The sequence below is a fragment of the Schistocerca americana genome, chromosome 2 (genome assembly GCF_021461395.2).
Source record: "Schistocerca americana isolate TAMUIC-IGC-003095 chromosome 2, iqSchAmer2.1, whole genome shotgun sequence".
In the NCBI taxonomy this organism is placed as follows: domain Eukaryota; kingdom Metazoa; phylum Arthropoda; class Insecta; order Orthoptera; family Acrididae; genus Schistocerca; species Schistocerca americana.
In genome coordinates, this window is record NC_060120.1 from 1,129,024,048 (window position 1) to 1,129,049,779 (window position 25,732).

At 37.0% G+C, this 25,732-nt stretch overlaps 1 long non-coding RNA gene across 1 annotated transcript in view; it reads right to left on the bottom strand.

Annotated features, from left to right (window-relative positions):
* The window catches only part of LOC124596141, a 28,025-nt gene extending 13,700 nt beyond the window's left edge, over positions 1-14,325 (bottom strand). The window contains exons 1-2 of the long non-coding RNA XR_006978285.1: positions 14,264-14,325; positions 9,827-9,982 (exon numbers count right to left, since the gene is read on the bottom strand). This is a non-coding gene — a long non-coding RNA (uncharacterized LOC124596141). The remainder of the gene's footprint in view (positions 1-9,826; positions 9,983-14,263) is intronic.
* Between the last annotated feature and the right edge of the window lie 11,407 nt (positions 14,326-25,732).

The window sequence follows — 25,732 nt, forward strand, 5'->3', positions numbered from 1 at the left end:
TTCCCAAATATGAATGATAATTTGAAAATTAAATTTGTGAAAAGATTTCTAGAAGGTGAAGCATTGTCATGGACTAATCATTATTGTACTGAGGGAATGTCTTTTGCAGAGTTCGAGGAGAGGTTCTTAAGTAAATTCTGGTCAGAGACAGAACAGGCAAGAATAAAAAGCGAATTCTTGAATGGACCTGTTTATAAACATGAATTTCGTAGCATGAAGCAATTTTGCAGAAATCAGTTAAGGAAACTCACTCGCCTAAGCAAACCTTTTGATGAACTCACTCAAATTGATGCACTCAAAAGGAGGCTACCATGTGAACTACAGTGGGAGTTAGCTTATGGTCCAGATGACACAATAGATCAGTTTTTGAAATATGTTGACAAACTAGACAGAATTATTGAGAAAACGGGTAAACCACCACACCATAGTCAAAACCATTTTCAAAGGACAGGGCATACAAATTGGGGAAACACACAACATGATAAAAAGGAAACACACAATTTTGGAAGTAGTGATTCTCATCAGAGAAATCACCAGTACAACTTCAAGGGATCACAAGGACACAATTTCCATTACAAAGGTCAGTATGGAAATAATCATAACCAATCTGGTAACAGACACTTTGGAAATAAACCAAAGGAGTGGAATAGTCATAATGGTATGGGGAGAACTGAACAGGAGTTAAAAAACTGAATGAGGCTCCATTGGCGGTCCGCAAGGTAGGAGCTACTTATACACAAATGGAAAGGGCCAACCCAAACTGTCTAACTAAACAGAAAGATACCTGTGACATAATGAGTAATTATTTCAAAGAGGAGTGTTATCCCATTAATGTAGTATCTGTTACAAATAATATATGACATACAAATAAACCAGAAACAAAAGGTAAGTTATTTAAAGACACTGATTGCTTAGAAAACTGTGAAGACTTAAACTTAGATTCATTCTATGAGTGGGCTGAGAGGAGCACCTTGCTGGAAAATAGTTGTTCAAATGATCAAAGTGTATTAGGAATTAGAGAACTTATGGAAGAGTCTGGTGGGCTAGGAATGAAAAGAGCACCTAGTAAGGATGATTTAAATGTGTATCTGCATACTGAAGGTAAGAGTGCAGAGGATAAAGATGATAATTTTTGTGATGTTGATTGGGAAGAAAAGGAAATTGAGGATAGTAGTGAAGATAGATGTTTTATTGGTGTAAGTGAGGAGTTGGAAGCTTTAGGGATTACTAATATAAAAGAGGATAGTAATGAAATTAGCGAGGTACACATGAACACAGTTGACAATTTCAATGATAAGGATGCCAGAATTTCAGCCAATGAGTTATTTGATCTTAATACATGGAAGAAAAATGAGAAGGAATTGACAGCAGGTAATCTTAACAGCATTAGGGGAGTAGATGATGAAATGTCAGATAGTGAGCAATTTTTGTTTAACTTATGGGTTAACAGTAGTGCCATTAAGGATGATGAAAATTTCAGAAAGGTAACACTTGATATATGTGAAACTTTGTATCCAGACTGGTGGCATAGAATTAAGTATCACATTGCACAAATGTTAAGACAGAAATATAAAGGAGAGACACACAATAGCACAAATGAATGTAGTTGGCTTAATGAAATATTCAGAAATAGTAATCAGGCCAAAGAAAATGCAATTAGGGTAATAACAGCATATAACTCTGGTAGTAATGATACAGGTAAGGATACTGGAAAGGGATATGGATTCAGTGAAATTGAAGATGACTTATTACATGAGAATATTAACAAAAAATTTGACTTTGATGTAAGCAGTCCGTTTATTGATGTGCAGATAGGATCATGGAAAGGAAAGTGTTTAGTAGACACAGGAAGTCAAGTATCTGGGATATCAGAATCATTAAGTAAAAAACTGAAAACTAATAAGGATTATGTCGAGTTACCTGTGGTAGGAATTAAAATAAGAGGTGCTACCGGGAAGCACAGTAAATCAATAAGGAGTCAGGCTTTTATTACTTTTGAAATTGAAGGAGTATCATGGTCACATGGGTGTCTCGTCATTCCTGATCTCACAGAGGATTTTATCCTAGGCATGTCTTGGATAACAAAAGTAAGTGCAGCATTTGATTGGGCAGGGCAGAAATTAATGATGACTCTACCAAGTGGTGAAGTCATCACTACGAAACTTCTTCAATCAAATGTGTTTTGTATGAATAAGACTGTGAACAGTATTGAATTTACAAAAGAAGGTGAGTACATTGAAAGCCATGTCACAGATTTCGATACAGATGAGATAGAGTTTGAAAAGTTAGTAAATGAAAAAGTAGTCGAGGCTAGAGAACTAACTGAGAACCAAAAACAAGATTTGAAATTATTTCTGTGGGAATATAGTGATGTATTTAGCAATATACCAGGTAAAGTAATTGGATACCAATGTACTTTACAGTTGAAGCCACATGAACCTTTCTTTACAAAACCATACAGTATTCCAATCTCGAAAAGGGTAGCAGTGGAGAAAGAATTGCAAAAGATGGAAGTGTGTGAAATCATTGAGAGGAGTATAAGCCCTTATAATAATCCCTTAGTCACTGTAAATAAACCTAATGGACAAGTCAGATTAGTACTGGATTCCAGACAGTTAAACAAATGTTTATACAGAGAAACTGACCACCCAGAGAACATCGATGAGTTGTTATATAAATTTAAAAATATCCAAATTATGTCAAGCCTTGACCTAACTTCAGGTTTTCATCAAGTACCTCTTGCAATTAGTTCTAGAAAGTACACTGCTTTCTTATACAATGGGAGATGTTACCAGTATTGTGTAGTGCCTTTCGGATTAAACTCATCAGTCGCCGAATTTATAAGGGCACTAGACTATGTACTTGGCCAAGAAGTTGTGTCAGAATTAACAATTTATGTAGACGATATATTAGTTTCAAATCAAAGTTGGGAGGATCATTTGAAGTTATTGAAGAAGGTGTGTGAGAAACTCAGAAGAGGTGGTATGACATTAAAACTGGAAAAATGTAAATTTGGTGTGTCAGAACTAAAATTTTTAGGTCATGTCATTACTAAGGAAGGGATAAGTGCAGATCCGGAGAAAATAAAATCTATCGTAAACTTTCCATCTCCTAGAAACCGGAAACAATTAAAGTCTTTCTACGGACTCTGTGGATTCTATCGAAAATATGTAAATGGACAATGCCTTAATGTAACATGTTTAAGCAACTTACTTAGAAAAAATACTCCATGGAATTGGTCTGAAGAGTGCCAGAAAGCATTTGATAAAATTAAGAATGAACTTTGTAAGAACAGTCTTTTACACAGACCAGATTTTAGTTTGCCATTTTGTCTTCACACTGACAGTAGTGATTGTGGACTAGGAGCAGAACTATTTCAGGAGAAAATTGTGAATGAAAAAAATCTTCATTGTACAATTGCATTTGCCAGCAGAATGTTACTTAAACATGAGAGAACGTACACTGTCACAGAAAAAGAATTACTCGCAGTACACTGGGCGTTTACAAAATTTAAAACATACCTGTTAGGACACAAGATAAAAGTCTATTCAGACCACAAAGCTTTAAGTTACTTGCAGGAGTGTAGATTATATCACAGTAGATTAACCAGGTGGGCAATGTTCATGCAACAGTTTGATTACGAAATTGTGTATATTAAGGGATCAGAAAACGTAGTAGCTGATGCTTTATCCAGGTTACCAGTAGGAGGAGATCAGGAAATGTTTGATCAAGAGGAAGAAAAGGAATTTAAAATAAGATACATGAAGGGAATCCAGGATGAAAAGCTCATAAAGACACTTTGCAATAACATCAGGAGGGGACAGAATAACGATCCTAATTGGAAATTGGTTAAGGACTGTTTAGGCAAAAGAGGGTATGATAAACTTGACAAGTACTATAAGGTCTTTAAGGGAACACTCTTTAGAAGAACAGATGTGGACTCTGACAATTGGAAGCTACGTTGGCCAGAGTGTGAGGCAGACAAATTAATGAAGTACACCCATGAGAGTTATGGTCACTGTGGAATACAGAAATGTGTAAAAAAAGTTACAAGAAAATATCTACTTTTATAACATGGTAAAGAAGGTGAGGAACGAAATATCAACATGTGACAAATGTCAAAGAGTAAAAGTAAGCAACAGAACATGTCAGGGAGAAATGCAGAACATCATTCCAGATAAACCATTAGATTTAGTAGCTGTAGACTTTTATGGACCTTTACCTAAAAGCAAAGGTGGCCATTGTTTTATATTCGTCATGGTTGATGTATTTTCCAAACTAATTAAACTTTATTCTGTGCAAAAAGCTACAAGTAAAGAGATCATTGCAAAAATTGAGAGAGATTACTTCAAGAGTGTAGGGAAACCTAAAGCTATACTATCTGATAATGGTTCACAATTTGTTTCAAAAAACTGGAAAGCATTCATGGAAAAAAACTAACACAAAACATATCTTGATATCCGTGTACAACCCATCTTCAAACCCAGCAGAAAGGTACATGAGAGAAATAGGGAGACTTTGTAGGACATATTGTAGTCACAAACATCCTAGTTGGTCCGACCATGTAAACAACTTCGAGGATATCATGAACAGCTTGCAGCATAGCTCTACTGGGTTTTCACCATATGAAATTATGTTTCACCTCAGACCAGCAAATCTTATTTCTGAATTAATAGACTTTCCACAATGTAGCTTAATATCAATGAAAGAACGTGAAGAGATTGTAAAGAAAACCATGAAGAAACTAGGTGAAGCTAGGAAAAACAGACGTAATACGAAAATAAAGGCTACCACATTCAGAGTAGGTGACCATGTCTTAGTGAAATCCCACAAACGATCAAAGTTACTAACAGCAGAACTCAAGAAGTTCTTTGACATTTACATTGGGCCATTTGAGATTATTGAGAACCCCATCCAAATGCGTACCGATTAGTATATCCCAAGTCGAGAAAGCTGTTTGGTCTTAGGAATGTTTCTTTGAAGCCGTATATTGAGAAAAGAGCAAACTGAGCCTAAAAACATGCCTTTATCTGGAAAGAATTTTACTGGAAGTAAAGAAAGAAAGAAAAAAAATGCAGTCACCATACTATGCCATGTAACACATCTCATGCAAAACGATGTTGTATCTAGACTGATTGTCACGTAATTATATTATAAGATTAGATTTCATGATTCCTATGTGTTTTTTAAAGTAATTTTACAGTATTTAATGAATTGCAAAATATGTAAACTTGATAAATAAGGGATTTTATTTTATTGATGATGCTAGGAGACAAGACATGTCACCCACCCTCACAGTTTGAGAATAGCAAATCTCATAAATTTTGAAATTTGTTCATTCACTTAAATAGACCATAATGCTAAAAAAAAAAAAATAATAAATAAATAAATAAATAAATAAAAAAATAATAATTGTATAGTTAATAGAATATATTTTCTTGTATATGCAAGTGTGCCTTTGTTTTACATCATGCTCACCATAACTGGTTTTATTCAGCTCTGTTTATAACCCCATAAAGATACTTTGTTGGCTTATTTTGCCTCTTAATTTTGATATAACATAATTCACAAGGCTCATGAGAGAATAGTGTTGTTGAATTGAAATACTTTTGCAAACTCACTGATGATATAGGAGTTAGTACTATGTTTGTTCTAATATGAGAAAATGTTTTAACTTTAGTATTATTTTATAGTAAATTTCTGGGCAACAAATCGACATATGTATTTATGTTGTGAGACAAAGGAGGAAGTCAATGGTTGATGAAAGAATAAACAGTTTACTACAGTTGTGATAAAAAGTTGTATACAAGCTAAGACAATGATGCAATTTCTGTATCGGACTGACAAGTGGACCAAGGTACACTTGCAAGTCCTGGTGGGCTATTGTAATGTAATTAACTGTCAGAGATAAAGTTTATCTCATGCGAAAAGTACGATGCCCACAGTAGAGAGTTAAGGTAACTTCATTATGTTGCCATACAATGTGTTTAATTTATTTATTTATGAATATTTTCTTTTATGATAAATAATGGATTTGTTTGAGATGATAAATGTGGTATATTTATATGTATTTATTTATATGTGTCTTTGGAGTGTATTAAGGTCAGAAGACCAAAGAATCTGGAATGCAGGAATGTCTGCAACTTCCGGGCACATGTTGGCTTGCACGCAAATTCTTTGTCGGTATTGGAGGGAGATGGACGTGTTTAAGTGACCAGTACAGTATAATGCATTTTTAGGGTATCAATGTTCGAAGTGAAAATATTGTAGTTACTAAACAAAGAGTACGAATAAATATTATTTTTAGCCGAAAGTAATTCAAACCCGGTAGTGTTTATTTCAAACAAGAAGAAAACCCAGGCCAGGCTCGTTAGAGTAATGTTTTGCAGACAAAACCCCTAGACAAACGAGATCTGCAGTGTGTAATCTTTCAGCAGCTACTAATAAATAAGCCTTGCTGAAATTGTGCTGGAACTACTCATATTATTATCAATTACAAACACGTGGTGCGAATGTGGTCCTACCACAATATACCGCGTAAGATTCCACATCATTCAGTTATCAAGAAACGAGATAGGTAACAACCAGTACAATATACATTCCATAACATTACAATATTCTTTATTTAATGTTTGTGTTGCTTCTTACAATATTATGCATGGAGAATAAGATTGTGAATTTGGATAGCGCATTTGGCCAATGTCCCAAAAATGAGGACTTCTGTAGTTTTTGTTCTAATAAACTGAAACTTTTCAAAACAACTTTTTATTCAATTTATCACTCAATGTAACATATTTATGTATAAAAGTTTGCAAAAAAAAAAGATCCAATAGAGTTTTGGCCAGTAAAGGGTTAAGGGAAAACCAGATGTAACACAAAATGTCTGGCAGAAAATCTGCTACAGGAACTACATCACAAACCCCGACTGCTCACAGATTATGCAAAGGACAATGGTAACTTCCGAAAATTCTCAAAAATACACATTTATTTGCATTGATATACAATGAAATTCAGGGGTGATGTATACTTTGGCTGAGCTGTGAACCACAAAGCATTGATTTGCTACGTAAATCACGTATACAAAACACTGGTAGCACTAACTTACAAAGTATAGTTTTGCAGGCATCTCAAAATTCTGAAACTAAACTATTTCTCACATAATTGGACAACAAAATAAGAGACAGAATATTTTGAATGAGGATGATAGGCATACTGTTCTAAAAATTTTTGAAAGAACACAGTTTAGTTTAAGCCTACAATTGACGGTAATAGTACTGGTTTATCACGGGATTCCCAAATGTTTGAAATTTCACAACATATCAGAATTCAAACAAGTATCGATACAATCAATGAAAAATTACGCAGAAGTGACATGAACAGCAAAATATACAAATATAGAACTTCAAACAGACACATTATCTAGTACAAACAGTCCCCACATAAGGGAAAATTCCTAAGTCAGCTTTATTTAAATGGGCAAATAAAATAAATAACAAAACTGGAAATTGTCCCTCCTCTTGCAATGAATTGCTACTGGACAACTGCTTTTGTACATTAAATGGAGAGTACAGTACACATCTAATTAACACCAATGGATATCTGTTCACAGAATAACAATCTTTGGATACTGTACTGCATAGTGTGGGAATTCTGAGACATTCTGGGTTGCTGCAGAGTGATTCATTTTTTAAAATAGACAATGTGTAGTGGTGTACACTGTTAACACACTAGGCATATTACACGGGCCACTTGTTCACTCCTTTTGTACACACATCAGTTAGACTGAGGTAGCAATGGAGTTTAAAAGCAAACATTCATACATGGCACTGAATTTAAGATAGAAGTGAATTTAAAGCAGTATTTGGAATCTCTTCATGCAATAAACCAACAGTCTGCTGCTGATTTAATGATTTCTGAGACACACTCTTGAAGACTGAAGTCAATAATGACAGCCACTACTGAAAGAAACTAGCTTCACCTCTGGATAATGATGACTGAAGAGGACAGCTCCCCACTGTCTCTACCAACAAAATGAATGCAGTCTTTGAATCAGATCAGAACTAGTTTGTTGAGTTCCTGCATGGCAATCTTCAGATCAGAAAAATAGTTGTGAAGATCAGAAAAATAGTTGTTAGATACAACACCTTTTAACACTTGAGTAAAAAAACTTGCTGCTAAATCCTGATATTAAACAGTTGAAAAATTTGATTCTCAGTGGTCAAAAGCAGCATACAATAACTAATGACAGAAAACAACTGTACCAATCTTAGAAACAAACATGTGATAGACCTTCTCAGAACACACCCATATGGCAAAAGTGAAAAAGAGGACACAAAAATTATTAATGTCATTGGATGAAAATGATATTTTTCAGCTTAAGATAATAGAGTTACTAAAAATATTTTTAATTAAGCAACTAGTTTCAGCTCGAAAAGCCATTTTTCGGTTTACACACATAGCGAGGTCCCACAGAAATAAAAAGGCAGCAAACTCACACTATGTGCTACTGTTCATCATGGCTTACAAATTACAGTAGAAATGCTACTGTTTGTTGTACTTTAAAAACATTTAAAATGACTTTTTGGGCCAGAACTAACTGTACAGGGTGATTCAAAAAGAATACCACAACTTTAAAAATGTGTATTTAATGAAAGAAACATAATATAACCTTCTGTTATACATCATTACAAAGAGTATTAAAAAAGGTTTTTTTCACTCAAAAACAAGTTCAGAGATGTTCAATATGGCCCCCTCCAGACACTCGAGCAATATCAACCCGATACTCCAACTCGTTCCACACTCTCTGTAGCATATCAGGCGTAACAGTTTGGATAGCTGCTGTTATTTCTCATTTCAAATCATCAATGGTGGCTGGGAGAGGTGGCCGAAACACCATATCCTTAACATACCCCCATAAGAAAAAATCGCAGGGGGTAAGATCAGGGCTTCTTGGAGGCCAGTGACGAAGTGCTCTGTCACGGGCTGCCTGGCGGCCGATCCATCGCCTGGGGTAGTTGACGTTCAGGTAGTTACAGACAGATAAGTGCCAATGTGGTGGCGCTCCATCCTGCTGAAATACGAATTATTGTGCTTCTTGTTCGAGCTGAGGGAACAGCCAATTCTCTAAGATCTCCAGATACTGTAGTCCAGTTACAGTAGCACCTTCGAAGAAAAAGGGACCAAAATCTTTATTGGCTGAAATGGCACAGAAAACGTTCACCTTAGGCGAGTCATGTTCATACTGAGTTGTTTCCCGCGGATTCTCAGTGCCCCATACACAGACATTGTGACGGTTGACTTTCCCGTTAGTGTGGAAAGTTGCTTCATCACTAAACACAATCTTTGAAATGAAAGATTCATCTGTTTCCATTTGAGCAAGGATAAAATCACAGAAATCGATTCTTTTAATCTTAAGCTGTTGATATTTTTTTTTATGATGCAACCAGTTTTGGTCAAAGACCATTTTTGAGGACCTGTTGTACCCACAGCATGGAAACAGGAAAAATTCAGGCAAAATGGATACTTCAAAATTGTAGTAACAATACATACAATGCTTGTGGATATTTAATTTATATTTCTGACATTGTATTCTTTTGATATATATAGTTTTTGCTGGTGATCAAATTCTGTAAGTGTTGCTTGTATTGTTACTATAATTTTCAAACATTCTTTTCATCCCAAATTTTCCCGTATCCACGATGTATATACAACAGGTGCCTGAAAATGGTCTTCAACTGAAACCAGTCACACAGTAAAAAATTAAGTTGAATAACAGCTCAAGATGACACATACTGTCATTTCTACAACTCACTGCTTTTGGTATCACCTGTGAGTAGCTGTACGCTTTGATGACGTTGGCACTGGGGTCGTGCGGTATTCTACCACCACCAGTGCACTCGGTATCAACGCCGAGGCCTTTCACCCTGTCCATCGTCTCATCGTAGACGTCCGAATGGAAGCCAACTCACTTGTATCCTCGCACCTAGTAGCAGGAACCATAGTCAAACTTTCAACAAAATGTATCAAGAGTACTAAGCAAGAAGAAAACACAAAAGTAGCAACGTGAGTGGAAATTGTGGCATCAAAAATAATCTGAAAACATAACTTAAAGGAGCTGTTGTTATATCCACTATCTATAGGAAACACAAACAGGGGCTTCTGTTTTTTTTTTTTTTTTTTTTTTTTTTTTTATTTTTATTCCATACCTACTGCAAATGCAAACGAAAGCTTTTGTATATTCGGACATGTGTTCTCTCGGAAAACACTAAACATAACGTAAATCATCTAGCTGACAAGGTAGTTGGCAACATCAGCACATGGCTTTTGGAGAACGGATTAATACTTCACTGCCAACAACTGAACTCTTGTAAAATAGAAATAGTCTTGTCCTGAGCTGGTCGAACAGACATTTTAAATTCTTAAGACTGAAGATAGATGAAAAGCTCTCTCAGAAGTATCATGTTCAACACCTTAAGCAGAAAATGAACACTTCTGTCTTCACTATACACTATGTCTTGGACACAAACACAAAAGCTTGTTTACTTTTGCTCTGTTATCTCATATGGTGTTATAGTTTGGGGCAATTCTGTGCACTTGGCAAGAATATTCTCATCCCTGAAAAATGCAGTCAGCAAGGTCTGCAGTGCCAGCTTGTGAACATTCAGGGTTGCCGCAAGTTTCCCCAAGTGACGTTCCCTGATTTCCAGCAAGTTTTAGCATTTTTCCCTGACAAATTTCGAGGTCTCAAGGGCAAGTAAAGACATAAGTTCACAAAAAAAATGTAAGGACTTCTGTCTTTCTTCCCCTCATGAGCAAAAATCTTAAGTACTAATGTCAGCATCTTTTGTAATGAACAGTTTTTAGATGGAGAAAGAAAGACAATGGTATATAATATTCCATGAAGAGCACTGATGTTATTTTATTTCAATAAAACTAAACATATTTGGTGACACAAATACGCATTTCCTTGGAGTCGCAAGACAGATTTAAAATACCTACACTGATTTCAGAAATAACCTCAGAAAAAAGTATGCCTATTGAAAGTAGTATATAAGGCAGGCCAAAATATACAGGTACATAGCATACAAACCGCCTGTGACTGCCACAAGTTGTTCTTCCTATCGCTCATACTTTCTAATATACAGGGTGTACATTACATCTGGGAACACTTTCAATTATTTATTGCACAAGAACCAAACATAGCACAGATATCACACATATGTCTTTTTGAAGGAAACCCTGAAAGTTCTTTTTCATGTATACCACCGCAGCATACTTTGGTGATTTGCCGATAACACCAGTCATAAACATTGCAAGTTCAGGTGCGGAGCGAGCTTTCTGCGTGTTGGAGTTCGACAAACAAAGTGTTTGCTACAGCTGTTCAATGGATGTTTAGAACAAAGTACGGTAAGAAACCACCAATAAGGAAGGCACAACAAATTTATTATGACGGGTTGCTTGTGCCCAGCACAGAGAAGCAGACATCCCAGTGTGAGTGAAGTGAATTTGGATTGCATATGAGAGACATTCATAAGGAGTCCAAAGAAATTGGTGCATCGTGCATCCCATGAACTCGAAATGGCTCCACTGACTGTGGCAAGTCATGCGACAGAAGTTGTCTATGAAACCATTCAGATTGGAGCTAGGGTAGAAGGTCAATAACAACGACAAAGACAAGTGTTTTGAGTTCTGTTCACAGTTGCAACAATTGAATAAGGACGGGGATGGAATTTTTGATCGCTTAAGTTTTAGCAATGAAGCCACTTTTCACACTAATGGGAAAGTGTACAGGCATAATTGTCGAATCTGGGGTGCAAAGCATCCACACGAATGCATTGAATTTGGGTGTGATTCGCTAAATGTAAATGTTTTTTGTGCTTTGTTGTGTCGAAAACTGTACGGGCCATTCTTCTTCGCCAAGAGAACTGTCACTGGATATTCCTACTCGGATTTGTTGCAGCAATGGCTGATGCTTCAGATGCAATTGGGCTCTCCGTTCATCTTTCAGCAGGATGGGGCTCCCCCCCATTTTCATCGTGAAGTTTGCGGGTACCTGAATACGGAGCTGCCGCATCGATGAACTGGCCGTGCTACAGAAGGGAACAGCTGTTTCATGAAATGGTCTCCCTGATCACCAGACCTCACTCTGTGTGACTTTTTTTCTGTGGGGACACATTTAAGATCCGGTGTACGTATGGTCTCTACCACGTGATGTAGCGGAGCTCCGGGAGAGAATACGAGAAACAAATATCACAATCGACGATGCCATGCTGGGACAGGTATGGCACGAATTCGATTATTGTATTGATGTCTGCCGGGTCACTCATGATTCGCGTACTGAACGTTTGTAAAAAAAAAAAAGATATGTACATCCTGTATAAATTATTTTCTAAGCCCCAAAATGTACTAGAATAAATAAAATGTTTATAAAAAAATGTACCGCACACTGTACTTGCAGTGAGAAAGTCACAATTCCTGAACTCCATCGCCCGTGGCCTCTGGCCTGCCGAGGAGCACCACAGTCCTGAGTCCTCATATAAATCACGAAAACCCACTGCATTATACCACACACAAACAGAGCCGGCCTGGGAGCAGATCGGCGAGACTAGATCCGATGGGCAGGGCTTGCACATTATTGGGAAACGATGGGCTTCAAATCGGCAGACCCAATCCGTTAGAGAGACCCACAGAAATGGCCTGTGGTTTTGGCCCATCATGGAAATCCATTCATGTGGCCAGCTTTACACAAGTCACTGACATTATGTTGACAAAATGAGATGGTGGTGATAAATCCATCAATTTGTGCAAATACTCTGAGAATTAATGCTAATGAAGATAGGTAGCAACTCAACGTAAAGATGATAGCTGAACCATGGACAGACACGTAGAAAAGACAATCACACTCTCACAACTAAATTTTTGGCCATAACCTTTCTTGGAAAATAACACACACACACACACACACACACATATTCACACAATCACTCAGACACAACTCGTGCACATATGACCGTTGTCTCCAGCCACTGGGTCAACAATCTCCAAGAATCATATCAAAACAAACCACCCCTCACGCCACCCATCGGCAGCTACTAGGCTAGTGGCAAGAAGTGGTGGCAGCACTGACTGCAAGCTGAGGGGAGTGGTAGGAAGTGGAGAAGCAGTAAGAATGAGGGAGTAGGGAAGCGGTGCATGTATTAAGCTGCACCCAGCCAGCGACGATGCAGGAAATCCCAGTAAACAAACTGTTTCATCTACTGAGACAAAAAACAAGATTTCTCCAGGGTTTGTTTTCCAAATTTCCCAGCAGGGCAGAAAAAAAGAGTGATACACCTAAGTATTCAAATCCACACACAAAGGTTACCTTGTGGTATGCTAGAATTCCACACAGGAGACCCTCACAATACATGAAAACTTCTCTATGCAACATGTAATTTATCCTAATTTTTCTTAATTTCATATTTTATTAATTCTGTAATTTTTTGTTTATAAATTATATATTCAGCTTTCTGTAAACTAGGTACCACCTCATCCCATGAGCTTTGGATCAAAGTCTCAAGATACGCGATAAAAAAATAAATGTCAATCCCAAAACCTCACACGCCAATATAATGATCTGCATGCAATCATTCTGTTGATAATGGCACATTAAATTTGGAACAAAAAATGCATTCAGCCCCCTCACATCATTACATCATCAGTGCAAACCAGACGATATTTCTCGTGTAAATCTACACAGCTATCTGGCAGTTCACACTTAAGGATACACGGCATTTTTCCAGCTCAATATTATGTAAAAATCAACACCTATTTCTTTCAGGCACTGTTTATAATGTATATGTTTCAAGATTTTTTGTTGATATCAGGTAATAGATCACACTTTCTAAACAAATTAGAAGTATTTTGAATATTTTTGAACCTGCTTAGAGTTATTTAAAAAAAGTAACAAGGAAATTCTTCCTCAAACTGAGGTACCATTTGATCCAATGTTATACATTTGAAGGAGACCAAATTTTTACCAGACATGCATGACATGGCTGAGGTACTAGACCTATTTAATTCCACCTATTACGTATATTACAAGGATAAAAAAGTATCACATCTTACATTTAATATTTATAATTTTTTCCTAATAAAAATGTTATTTTTTCTATGATTTAGCTGATTCTGCAATAAAGCTTAGGTCTACTACATAAGTATGGACTACCGAAAGTTACAGAAAAAATGAGAGCAATGCTTTATAAACTTTAGGAAATATTTGTACCTGAATTCTGAAGAAAACAACTAGCGGGAAATTGCGAATGAACATATGAGTCCAATTAAACTGTGCCTCAGAACATTCCTGAAGCATAGTCTACATCCTGCAGCCTTTCTTCATCTTCAAGCTTCCTCTTGGCATTCCTTTTAGCACTTCTTGCTTCTTTGGTAACTTGAAGAGCGAATCTCTCAGCTTCATGCACCCGTTGTCTGTCACACAGAAGAAATTGATCTTTCATATTAGAGCCACATTTTATGCCTAAATTTCTCAGGACTTCCTACCTTCCTATCACTCCATCATTGAAACATAGCACACCATCTAGTACACCAACTATTAATGTATTTATTCCTACAAAAACATTCTTGAGTAATCTTTCCCGTATGGAATGGTTGAAACTTTCATTTGTATTCTGAGTGCCCCCATGAAGACATTTACCGTATTTACTCGAATCTGAGCCGCACTTCTTTTCCAGTTTTTGTAATCCAAAAAACCGCCTGCGGCTTAGAATTGAGTGCAAAGTAAGCGGAAGTTCTGGAAAATGTTGGTAGGTGCCGCCACAACTAACTTCTGCTGTCGAATATATGTAGCGCTACACAGGCATGCTTTGCAGGCACAAAGATAAATACTGGCGCCAAACCCTCTGCATGAGTGTATTAAAAAAAAAAAAAAGAAAAAGAAAAAGGGGTGGCAGACAAGTTTTTCCTCCGCCTTGAGTTTCGACCACTGCATTTTCATACATTATCCAACGAAGTAAATACAAATTCCGTATTGTGCACCTTTGAATGTAGCAGCATTTCAATGCACTACGAAAATCCGACTGGCAAGACTGTTTGGGATGTTTGTCAATATGGCCAACTCTACGTTCTGAATTTTTTCCTAACTGTGAGAAGAGATGGTTCCTTATAGGAACTTTTATGAATTGTGAATAGCATGCAGTATTCTCTTCACATAAGAATAATTAGAATATAAACATTTTGCCATGTATTCTTTCGTGTTTGCTGCTAACTCATTTAAATCCTGTCTGCCTAATAAACTACGAAACTAGAGTGAGACAACAGCAAACACGGAAAAATATAGATATCATCCCATATTTATATTTGTATTATTCTTATGCCTAATAGTGATACAGTCAGAAATGAAGCACGGCAATTGACTAGATTTTTAAATCGAAGATGACTAATTTCAGTGCAGAATGTAATGTACTAACGAGGTGCCTGCAAAGATTTTCAAACGGAGAAAAATTTTCGCTAAACTCCCGTTCAGAATATCTTCTATCGTATGCTGTCTATTATTTGGTTCTTGTTGATCATTCTCCAAGAAAGCAGGAGTGTAGGTAACAGTAAATAGCAGTCTCTTGCCATTGTTTCGCTAACGAAGTACGCGAAAGAGGAAGGGTACCCGTATAATATGGACGGAGCGCCTGACGCATAGTAATGGCTACCTGGTAAAGCTTAACTACTGAGCTTACGACTCGAACCAAACTACTGTAGCTGTATCGTCATTCATTTGACCTAAATTGTGTCTCATATTACAATGGACCAACTTTGTTTCGATTTGGAGGTGCGGCCTAAAACTTTTCTCTCCCCTTGAATTTCAAGTCTCAAATTTCAGGTGCGGCTTAGATTCGGGAAAATTTTTTTTCCTGGATTTCGGGTCTCATTTTTCAGGTGCGTCTTAGATTCTAGTAAATGTGGTACTAAGCAAAACAGGGTCCACTCAGGTCTCTAAAAATTGGTTTTATTTCATTCATAACAGGCTCAAGAAGAAAATGCTTATGATATTTTGATAGTATATTTGACCACTTTCTTTTGCTTTTTGGTAAGCACACCTAAGAATCTACTCCTTTAGGGCAAAGTCCATGAACAGTGTGGTCATCTGTGGACAACTTATGAAAGTAGGTGGCCCATACAGCTTTCCTCATTGCTGTATCATCATTCAGAGGTGCAGTTTGTCTAATGGCCAGTCCTTAATACCTCTGAAGGAGGTCTATTTCAGTTTTTGTCAATCTGTCTCAGCCAGACAGAGATTTTCCATCAGATAGCAATTTTCCTTTCATTTCTCTTCTTAGCTTCCTCAATCTAGCACCCATCCTCTTTTGCACATGTCCACAACACTCCAGTTTTGTTACGAAGCTATCACCATAAACATTGAACTCATTAATTTTATTGAAAGCTTTAGATTCCCCATCACCTAGGTACTTTGTATATCTAAGGTTATGAACGGGCACTGACCTCTGAAATAATTTTAGAGCTCCATCACTCTCCATACCTCTACTGTAACCATCATAATTATTATAACACTGATGTTCAATATGTCCTTCAGTGTTACTATGGCAGGTGTGGCAATAATTAGATAAGCACTCAACATCAAAAACTTTTCCATTCTCCACAGAAGTAGCACTTAAAACACCATTCAAGGAACGATGTCCTCGATGTTGCCATGTACCATCAAGTGCAACAGCAATGTCCCTTGTTTCACTAATATTAACAGTTTTTTCTACTGCACATTTCATAGATGCTTTAGACACAACCGTCAAGGCACCTAAAAGTATTCTTATGTACTTGCTGAACCTACTGGGAGGAGGAAGATCAATCAAATGACAGAACGTTTGTGCAGCCTTTTTTTCCTTTTCCTATTGCACGCATTGCGTACACTAACTTCAAATTCACATCATATGAATTATGCACAATGTTCGAAGTCATTTTCGAGGTAGATTTATTACAGGATCTACACAGACCAACTAATTTTGGCGCTAAACCCTTCCTGCTACTTTGTTGTTCAGTTAGTTCCAGACAGCCTACACCATCACATTGTTTACATTTTTCCACTTCCTTTATCAAAGAAGATAAGATACCCACACCAACAACAACAAATCCACTACAAACAGCGTCATTTTTAACACAAAAATTTGAATCACCAGGAGGCGTGCCACATGTGAATTTCTTCACTGAAGAACTGACACGTAGGTTACTTTCAACAGTGTGGCTTGTTTTGTTTGTCAACTGGTTACCACAGAATTTCCTTTTATTGAATTTCTTGATGTGTGGCACACTAAAAAATATGTATTTCCACAAATATATGTAGCACTTGGGAAACAAACGTTTATTAACATGTGAACAAACTGCTTCAGAACACAAAAGTAAATACTTGCAAAGATAATCATTTACAGACGCTAGAAACCTGCACTGTTACCAACATATACAATGTATCATACATATAATCGCTGGAAACAGAAAGAAAGTGCACAGTTCTTTTCAAAATAATACTGGTTTCTGTAACAGAAATAAAGGGGGCATGGCAGTATACAAGGTGCGAATGTAAAGTAATGACACTGATGTGAAAAAAAATGTTGCTTACAGTTTTAGTCAATTTTCGTGTTGTCTCCTTCAAAGTTCCCTTCTGATTGCACACACTTTCTTTAGCACTTCTGCCATTGATGGTAACATTTCTGGAACTAATCTTCTGTAATATCCTCCAAGACCTTCGTCACAGCTCTTGGGACATCTTGTGTTATTTGAAAATGGTGTCCTTGACCGCCATTTTGACTCTTTCACAGAGAAAAAAGTTGCACGGAGCAATATTTGGTGAATAAGGTGGCTCTGGTAGTACCGAAATTTGTTTTGAGGTTAGAAATTACTGTACTGACAGAGCAGTATGGGATAGTGCATTATCGTGATGCAGAATCCAATTATCAGCAATGTTATTATTAGACGAACCGTTCCTCGATTGATGTGCAGTTCTCCTGCAATCATTTTCATGGATAAACTTCTATCAGATTTTACGAGTTCATGCACCCATCCGTGAGGTTGACAGTCGTCCACTGCAGTCTTCATCTTCAACATTTGTTCTGCCTTCACTAAACATTTTATGCCAATCAGAAACTTGAGCTTTTGACATAACCTCCTCTCCAAAAGCCTTCTTAAGCTTACCGTAAGTTGTCGTCGCGTTTTCACTCAATTTAACGCAAAAAGAAATGGCATACTGTTGCGCAATATTATGCAGTTCCATTTCTGTGATGAGAGACACTAACACGTGTTAACTTATTACAGCACAACTCGTGACTGAGCAGTTGCTTCAACATGCCGCTTGGACTAGAAGCGGCTTATAGACCAAGGTCACAGATATTGTGCCTACGCAAGCCTGCAGGGGTGCCACACCTTGCAAAGAAAATCAGTCTCATTACTTTATTGTCGCACCTCGTACATGACCGTAACTTTAAAATTTGGTATGTATAGGTCTTTTTTCATTTCAAACCCTACAGTGTATATATCAATGTAATCAGGAAAGACTATAGAATTTAATAAAGTCATTTAAAAAATTTTGATTTTTCCACCATTTATAAGTATCCTGTATCCTTAAGTGTTCGGCAGAGGATTCATCGAAAAGCCTTCAGACTATTTCTGTAACATTCCACTCTTTAACAGCACTGGGGAAAAATATCATTTAAATCTTTCTGTGGGAGCTCTGATTTCTCTTACTTTATCATGATAATAATTTCTCCCTATGTAGGTGGGTGCCAACAAAATATTTTGCCATTCAGAGGAAATTTCCTGAAAACATCTCATCATAACAAAAAACACCTTTGTTTTAATGACTGTCACCCCAACTTGTATATCATGTCAGGGTATACGCGGACAAGGAAAAAAAATTCCCAGTTTTCTCAGTCAAAAATACACTTTCTCCCAAGTGAAAACATACTTTTTCCCTGTTAACTGACGGTATATTTTCTCTTGGAACTGTATAACTTATAAGTCCTTTGATTATGGTTTTATACACGGGCGTAGAATGTCCTGGCGCTTTAGGGAAAAAAATAAAAAAAACACGCATTTTGGAAAGATCTTTGATGTGCAGCAACATGTATGCTGCATATTTTTGTATCAGGAAAGTATGAACTCGAATTCCACCAAACACCGCATGTTACTTTCCAAAGCATTGAAATTGAGATTGGGATGCGCTTTTGTAGGTTAGTCATAGCTCATTTCATGCGATTTCGCCAGCCGATCACAGCAGGTATTCAGAGCTTAGGACACGTGATGTAGTCAACCAACAGCAACATCACTGTTAAGTAGCGCGAACACACAAACAGAAAAAGTTAATGGTTCAAATTAATGTAAATAGTGTTGCTAAACGAAACGCAAAGCCTTCACATATAATATTGGTCTATCAGATTAATACGCTGCAAGAGAAGCTAAGCTTTCACATAAAATGTTGGTCTTTTATGCGCGTATTACAATTTAAGATGTATCACACAAAGGTGCCAGTAAAATTTTTAATAACGACATTAATGTCTGATCTTCCAGGCTCAAAATTCATCTAAATGGCTCATCATCAAAGAGTTGATTTTTAAATGAGAGTCAAACACTTTGTGATTTAAGAAATTCATCGTATATTATCTCACATAGTTCTGGTGTAACTGCTAGAATGGTACTTTGATGGTAACGATTTTCAACCCACCATTCGAAATATTTTCCCACGACCTGTTAGAAATAGGTTCGTTTCTGCAGTTGCCAGAGAGCGCCAGATGACAGGCATCACTGCGCAAGCGCAGCTACGATGTCGTAGGGAGCCCGCATGTTCGTACGTGTGAAACAATAAAAGATATTACATTATGTAAGAAACAAGACATCAGAGGATACTCCAAGAGAATCAGAATTTCATGACCCATACTAAAATGTTCACATTTAAAGTGCAAATTTGTATGTCCAGAATCCCACGACCTGTTATTAAGCTTTTCTATGTGGTTTTTGGGATGTAAATTTTCTTGGAGTACCAGTACTGTCCTGTCTCATATTTGGTTCTTTATTATGGCGTAACGCCAAATAAGCTAGAAGTTGAAAATGTGCACTTGAAATGCAGCAAACACAGTGTGTGGAATTAAACACTTTGTCTAAATTATATTGTCTGCCTTAGTGGAAAAGATCAATGAAAGAAAATAACTTTGGCAAATCAACAAAAATAACTTCATTGTTCTAAAAGGCAATTAACGCTTGACTGTCAGAAAGATGGAAATAAAATAAAATCTGCTACTAATAACACAGTTTAGCCTTCCATAATTATGTGAATGTATTTTAATTCACTTGATAGCTCCCGGCCACAGAAATCTGTTTTGTCTTCATTTGACGTGGGAGCAGTAAATGAAGAGGAAACAGCAAAAACACTAAATGTAAAAATGGGTCACGTGGAGACTACACACTTCCCAACTGTAATTCAGACTGTTCTGCGCATCGGTCCCGGATCTCTAATATTTCCGAACCGGGGCAATACCCCGCCATCCCCTCGAGCGTTTGAGATAGGACGTTAAAAAAAATTATATATATATATATATATTATATATATATATATCCCGGGAGCGGAAAGACTTACCTCAGGGGGAAAAAAGGACGGGTATACACTCGCGCACACACACATATCCATCCACACATATACAGACACAAGCAGACATATTTAAAGACCACATATACAGACACAAGCAGACATATTTAAAGACCATTTTTTTGTGGGGGTGTTGTGAGGGTGACATGGTATTAGAAGGTGGAAAGTGTAACATGAGGTTGAAATGAAAATGAAAGATAAAAAAATATGGGGAGAGATAAAGGTGAACTAGAAACTTAAAGTAGCTGCTAGCTGTGGACTGTACAACTCGCCCTTACTAGTATAGCGATCTGCCCAAAAATTTTTTGTCAAAATTTCATTTTCTTGTATACACCGAGAACGTAATACGTAATCATTCTTACCTGTTATTCGTTTATTTCCACTCCTGTAATCTGAATCTATGGATTCCGCTAGTAATTACAACAACGCTCATCATTCGCAAACACAATCAACCACACAATCAGACAGCGGTTGGCATTCATCCGTTCAGCCTTACTTCGCTCAGCTCTGTCAGATTCCACTGACAGAGGAAACATGTACACTACGCACGCATTCACAAATCAACTTACGATTCATTCAAAATCAACTTAGAATGTGTTAAAAATGTTCAAAAACCGACAGGGATGAGTTTCAACGTAATATGAATAATCGATAAACTAACAAACTAACGTGCGCTGGATGCGAGTCGCTTTGTGAAACAAGGTTTCCTCCCCCCCCCCTCAAGAATATGAATTTGCCCCCCCTCCCTAGATTTGGACCTCCTGCGCATGTATAAATCTGGCAGCTTGGGCGCTCCAGTAAAATTTTTCCCAGTAGCATCTAGCTGCTTGCTGCGACTGCTTACACAGCCAACAATTTCTGTAGCCAGAAGCGGGAGAAGGTACTACTCAACTGTGCATGTGCATGATCGAGCTCGTAACTGTTAAAATGAATTTAATGTAAACAGTTGTGACGTCACGCTCAGCAGAGGCAATTTGCTGTTACAAAGCATTGCACAGTCTTCCTAAGGCCTTTGACGCATTTTACTGTTGGCGGACACTTGTATGAGCACCGTTTTGTTGCTGTATATGGTGCATTTCCCTTGAAATTTAAGTTTTATTTTCGTTTTTTCTCTTGTTCATGTTTTATTGCTGCAGTATTGAGACACAGAAATATCCTTTGTTAGAGTATTGGTTCTTACCAATCAAAATTACACAAATTTAACTGAAAACAAAAACAATGAAAAATTTCCCGGGTTTTTCCCCGGCTCTTCCGGGTCGTACACACCCTGCATGTCCATGGCGCACTCCCCCTTCTTAGCAATAAAACAACATAAGTTGCTCTTCTTTGAATGCTTTTTCATGTCCTCTGTCAACACTATCTGACAAAGATACCATAGCACACAGGGCCATAACTGTAGTTCAACAGTGTTTCAGTGAAAATTTTTTGTGTGTTTTCAGTTGTATCACCATCCACCATCTCCCTTCCAATTTAACAGTAAACACTGAAACACTATGTTATGCAGATAACAACCAACCTTAGGCTACAATTCCCCATTGGAAGTCACCGACATCAAAAGAAAAAATTCAACTGAGAAAATTGAAAAATGATGCTAACGACTGTCTCTCAAATAATAATGTATCACAAAGTTGACCAAATATTAGTTTACCAGTTACTGACCAATAATTTGCTCGGTTCTTTGCCATCAGGACCCTCTGGACCAAAGACACCTATTAGAACATACTTAAATGTTCCTTCTGGGTCGATATCCACATCAGGAACAGCGGCAAGCTTCTCCGCTGCTGTCATTAGTGTCCTGTTAAACAGGTGATAAAATTATTCCAGAAATATTTATATACAACAGGTGAGAGAAGAGTAGTGCTGCAGTCACAATGTAAACAATACAATTCTGCCTCTAGGATTTATACTGGAAAAAATGTTTCCTTCAGAGAAATAATGATCTAATATTTGGATTTTGAAACGTGTGCCTATTAAGTAAATACAAGCATTCTGTGGAAGATCGTACACCATCCAAACCATAAAACTATCAATTAATTGTATCCAAAGGGAAACATACTTGAGAAAGCAATAAAATTACAAAGAGAGACAACTGCATTCGCGTAGAAAGAATTCGCTGGGTGAATTCCTTCATGTTTGGTGGACTCAAAAATATTTTTTAAAAACATTTATTGGTTATCGTTTAGAAAGAGCAGCCATTTTTGTTTCAGGCTGCAAGCATTCTTACACTTTTATAAGCGTCTGTGGTTTTTTAAATTATTCGGTAATGGATTGCGCCAGACCTTTCATATAAGAGGTATTTATTTCAGCAGACACTGGACCATAAATTAAAACCATGATCACCCTGCTGAATGTATTAGGGAATACACTTTTAATGTCTCAAAGTTGTTGGTTGTAAATTTAAAAAAACCATTTTTAATACTATCTTTCCAAAGAGTAGTTTCTTAGCCTTAATACATTTTGTGGTATTACACTACTCAGTATAGATACCTTTTTTTTTTCTTTTTTTTTTTAGAGAAACAATTATGACAAGCTTATACTTAAAAACACTTTAAAAACAAATGTTTTGAATTTTTTCATTCTTTGGTCTGCAAATCTTTGTTAATGGACCAGATATAAATCTGAAAATTACACATTTAATAGACCTTTATGATATCAAACTTCTGTATAAATTTCAACCTTGAGATTCCATGGACAAAAAAATTTCAAATACGAGTCAAAAATATGTTTCTTACTGTTTGCAATATCTGGGCTGATGGAAACAGTGTATAAATTACATAATTTAAAAATATCTAGGATAACTCTTTAAAAAATGAGACAATTCATTACATTATCCCGTTCTCAACTTATTTGTTTTTACTATGTTGTTTATTGAACAACAGAGATATTTCTTCACTCATGTTGGGCACAGGGTTAAATGTTCGCCTAGTCACAGTCATAAATTCCAGGGGAGAAGACAACTCCTTTAATGATTTTTAACGGGCCTCTCGAATTCATCCTTTTCAAATTTTTTAAACGGGGTTCTTGGTGCTGGTAAAATGTAACACCCACATCTTGGTTTTGACGAGCAATGTTACCAACTTTGGCAATCCACCACTGTTCGTCATAGACACAAGCCACTATGTCCTTACTTTGAAGTGTCAGTGGTACAAGTTTTCCACAGTGATACAGTTGAGCAAGTTGTATGACTAAGGTATAAAACAATGAAAAGATCAGGTGCCTTTAACCTTCTGACAAGTTTTGAATCTTTCCTCCAAGACATTGGCATAGAGTTCTCGTATTTCCTCACATTTAATGAAACATACGTAATCCCTTTTACCTATTCTTTATACAGAATGTGAACATTTCTTGACGTATCCAGATTTGGTTCTCATAGGTCCGTTGCAGACTAGCTTTTGTGACAGCTCACTTTGTTGTACCCTTTATGCCATCACACTCACTCTTCCCAGGGCATGACGCAAAAAAGTGCTATTCTGCACCAAGCCAACGGTCTTTTTTTCTCGGAGAAAGGAGATATTAATATTTGTTTGCTTTTATATTGGCTTGCAGCACCATCAGAGAAGTTCATCAGTTTGTTTATGGAACTGTCGTGCTGTTTTACGTAGTTTGTTAACTGCAGGTGAAAAGCATGCACTGCTGTAGCTTTGTGCTCAAAGTAATCATTTGCAACACAAAAACTATGACTCCAGTTTATCTGGATCTTTATAACAGAACATAAATGGACAAACTGTGGCCTGTTTGTTTACCCAGTGATGCCCTTGTATTTCACTTGAACAACAAAGGAATAGTTTTCAGAAAAGTCAGCAAGAACTATACATTCATCAACTGCCAAGGTTTGCTTTTTTCCTTCAGAAATTTATCCTGACTTTGGCAATTAAATGACACACTATTGAGTTTTCAAGGTTAGTAACCAACACTTAGAAAAACTATTCTCATTATTTTGAGACTCGATTGTTCAACTGCACACTTCAAGGGCTCATTATTAACTAAGTGTGAGTGAACAGATCTTGGTGGAAGGGGGATGACAACACACAGATTTGTACAGGCTTGTCTACATCTACATGGATACTCTGCAAATCACATTTAAGTGCCTAGCAGAGGGTTCATCGAACCACCTTCGCAGTTCTCTATTATTCCAATCTCGTATAGAGCGCAGAAAGAAGGAACACCTATATCTTTCCGTTCGAGCTCTGATTTCCCTTATTCTATCGTGGTGATCGTTTCTTCCTATGTAGGTCAGTGTCAACAAAATATTTTCACATTCAGAGGAGAAAGTTGGTGATTGGAATTTTATGAGAAGATTCTGTTGCAACAAAAAATGCCTTTCTTTTAATTATGTCCAGCCCAAATCCATTATCATTTCTGTGACACTCTCTCTCATATTTCACAATAATACAAAATGTGCTGCCCTTCTTTGAACTTTTTCAATGTACTCTGTCAGTCCTATGTGGCAAGGATCCCACACCGCGCAGCAGAATTCTAAAAGAGGACTGACAAGCGTAGTGTAGGCAATCTCCTTCGTACTGCCAATAAATTGCAGTCTTTGATTACACTTCCCCACAATATTTTCTGTTTGTTACTTCCAATTTAAGTTTGATATCATGAAGATCCATTAAGTGTGTAATTTTCAGACTTTTATCTGCTCTCCTTACAAAGATATTGTAGGTCAAAGAATGAAAAAATTCAAAAAATCAATTTTTTAAAATGGTGTACATTTTGTGTAAGCTTCTCACTATAAGAAGTAGTTATACTGTATAGTGAAATAGCACAATAAATATTAAGGCTGAGAAATTACTCTTACTTTGGAAAAATACAATTAGGGTAGATAAAAAATCTACTCACCAAGTGGCAGCAGAACTCGCACATAAAAGACGGAAGAGGGGTGAAGGAAGAGAACTGGAGACGTCTAGGAAAATTGGTAGATATCGGGAAAGTCACCCAGAACAGCGGGTCAGAGGAGACTTACCGTAAGTAATGTCTTTCCTTCTCATCCCGTACGGTAAGTCTCCTCTGACCCGCGGTTCTGGGTGACTTAACCAATATCTACCCCTTTTCCTAGACCTCTCCAGTCTTTCTCCTTCACTCGATTACTTCCCCTTCCACCCT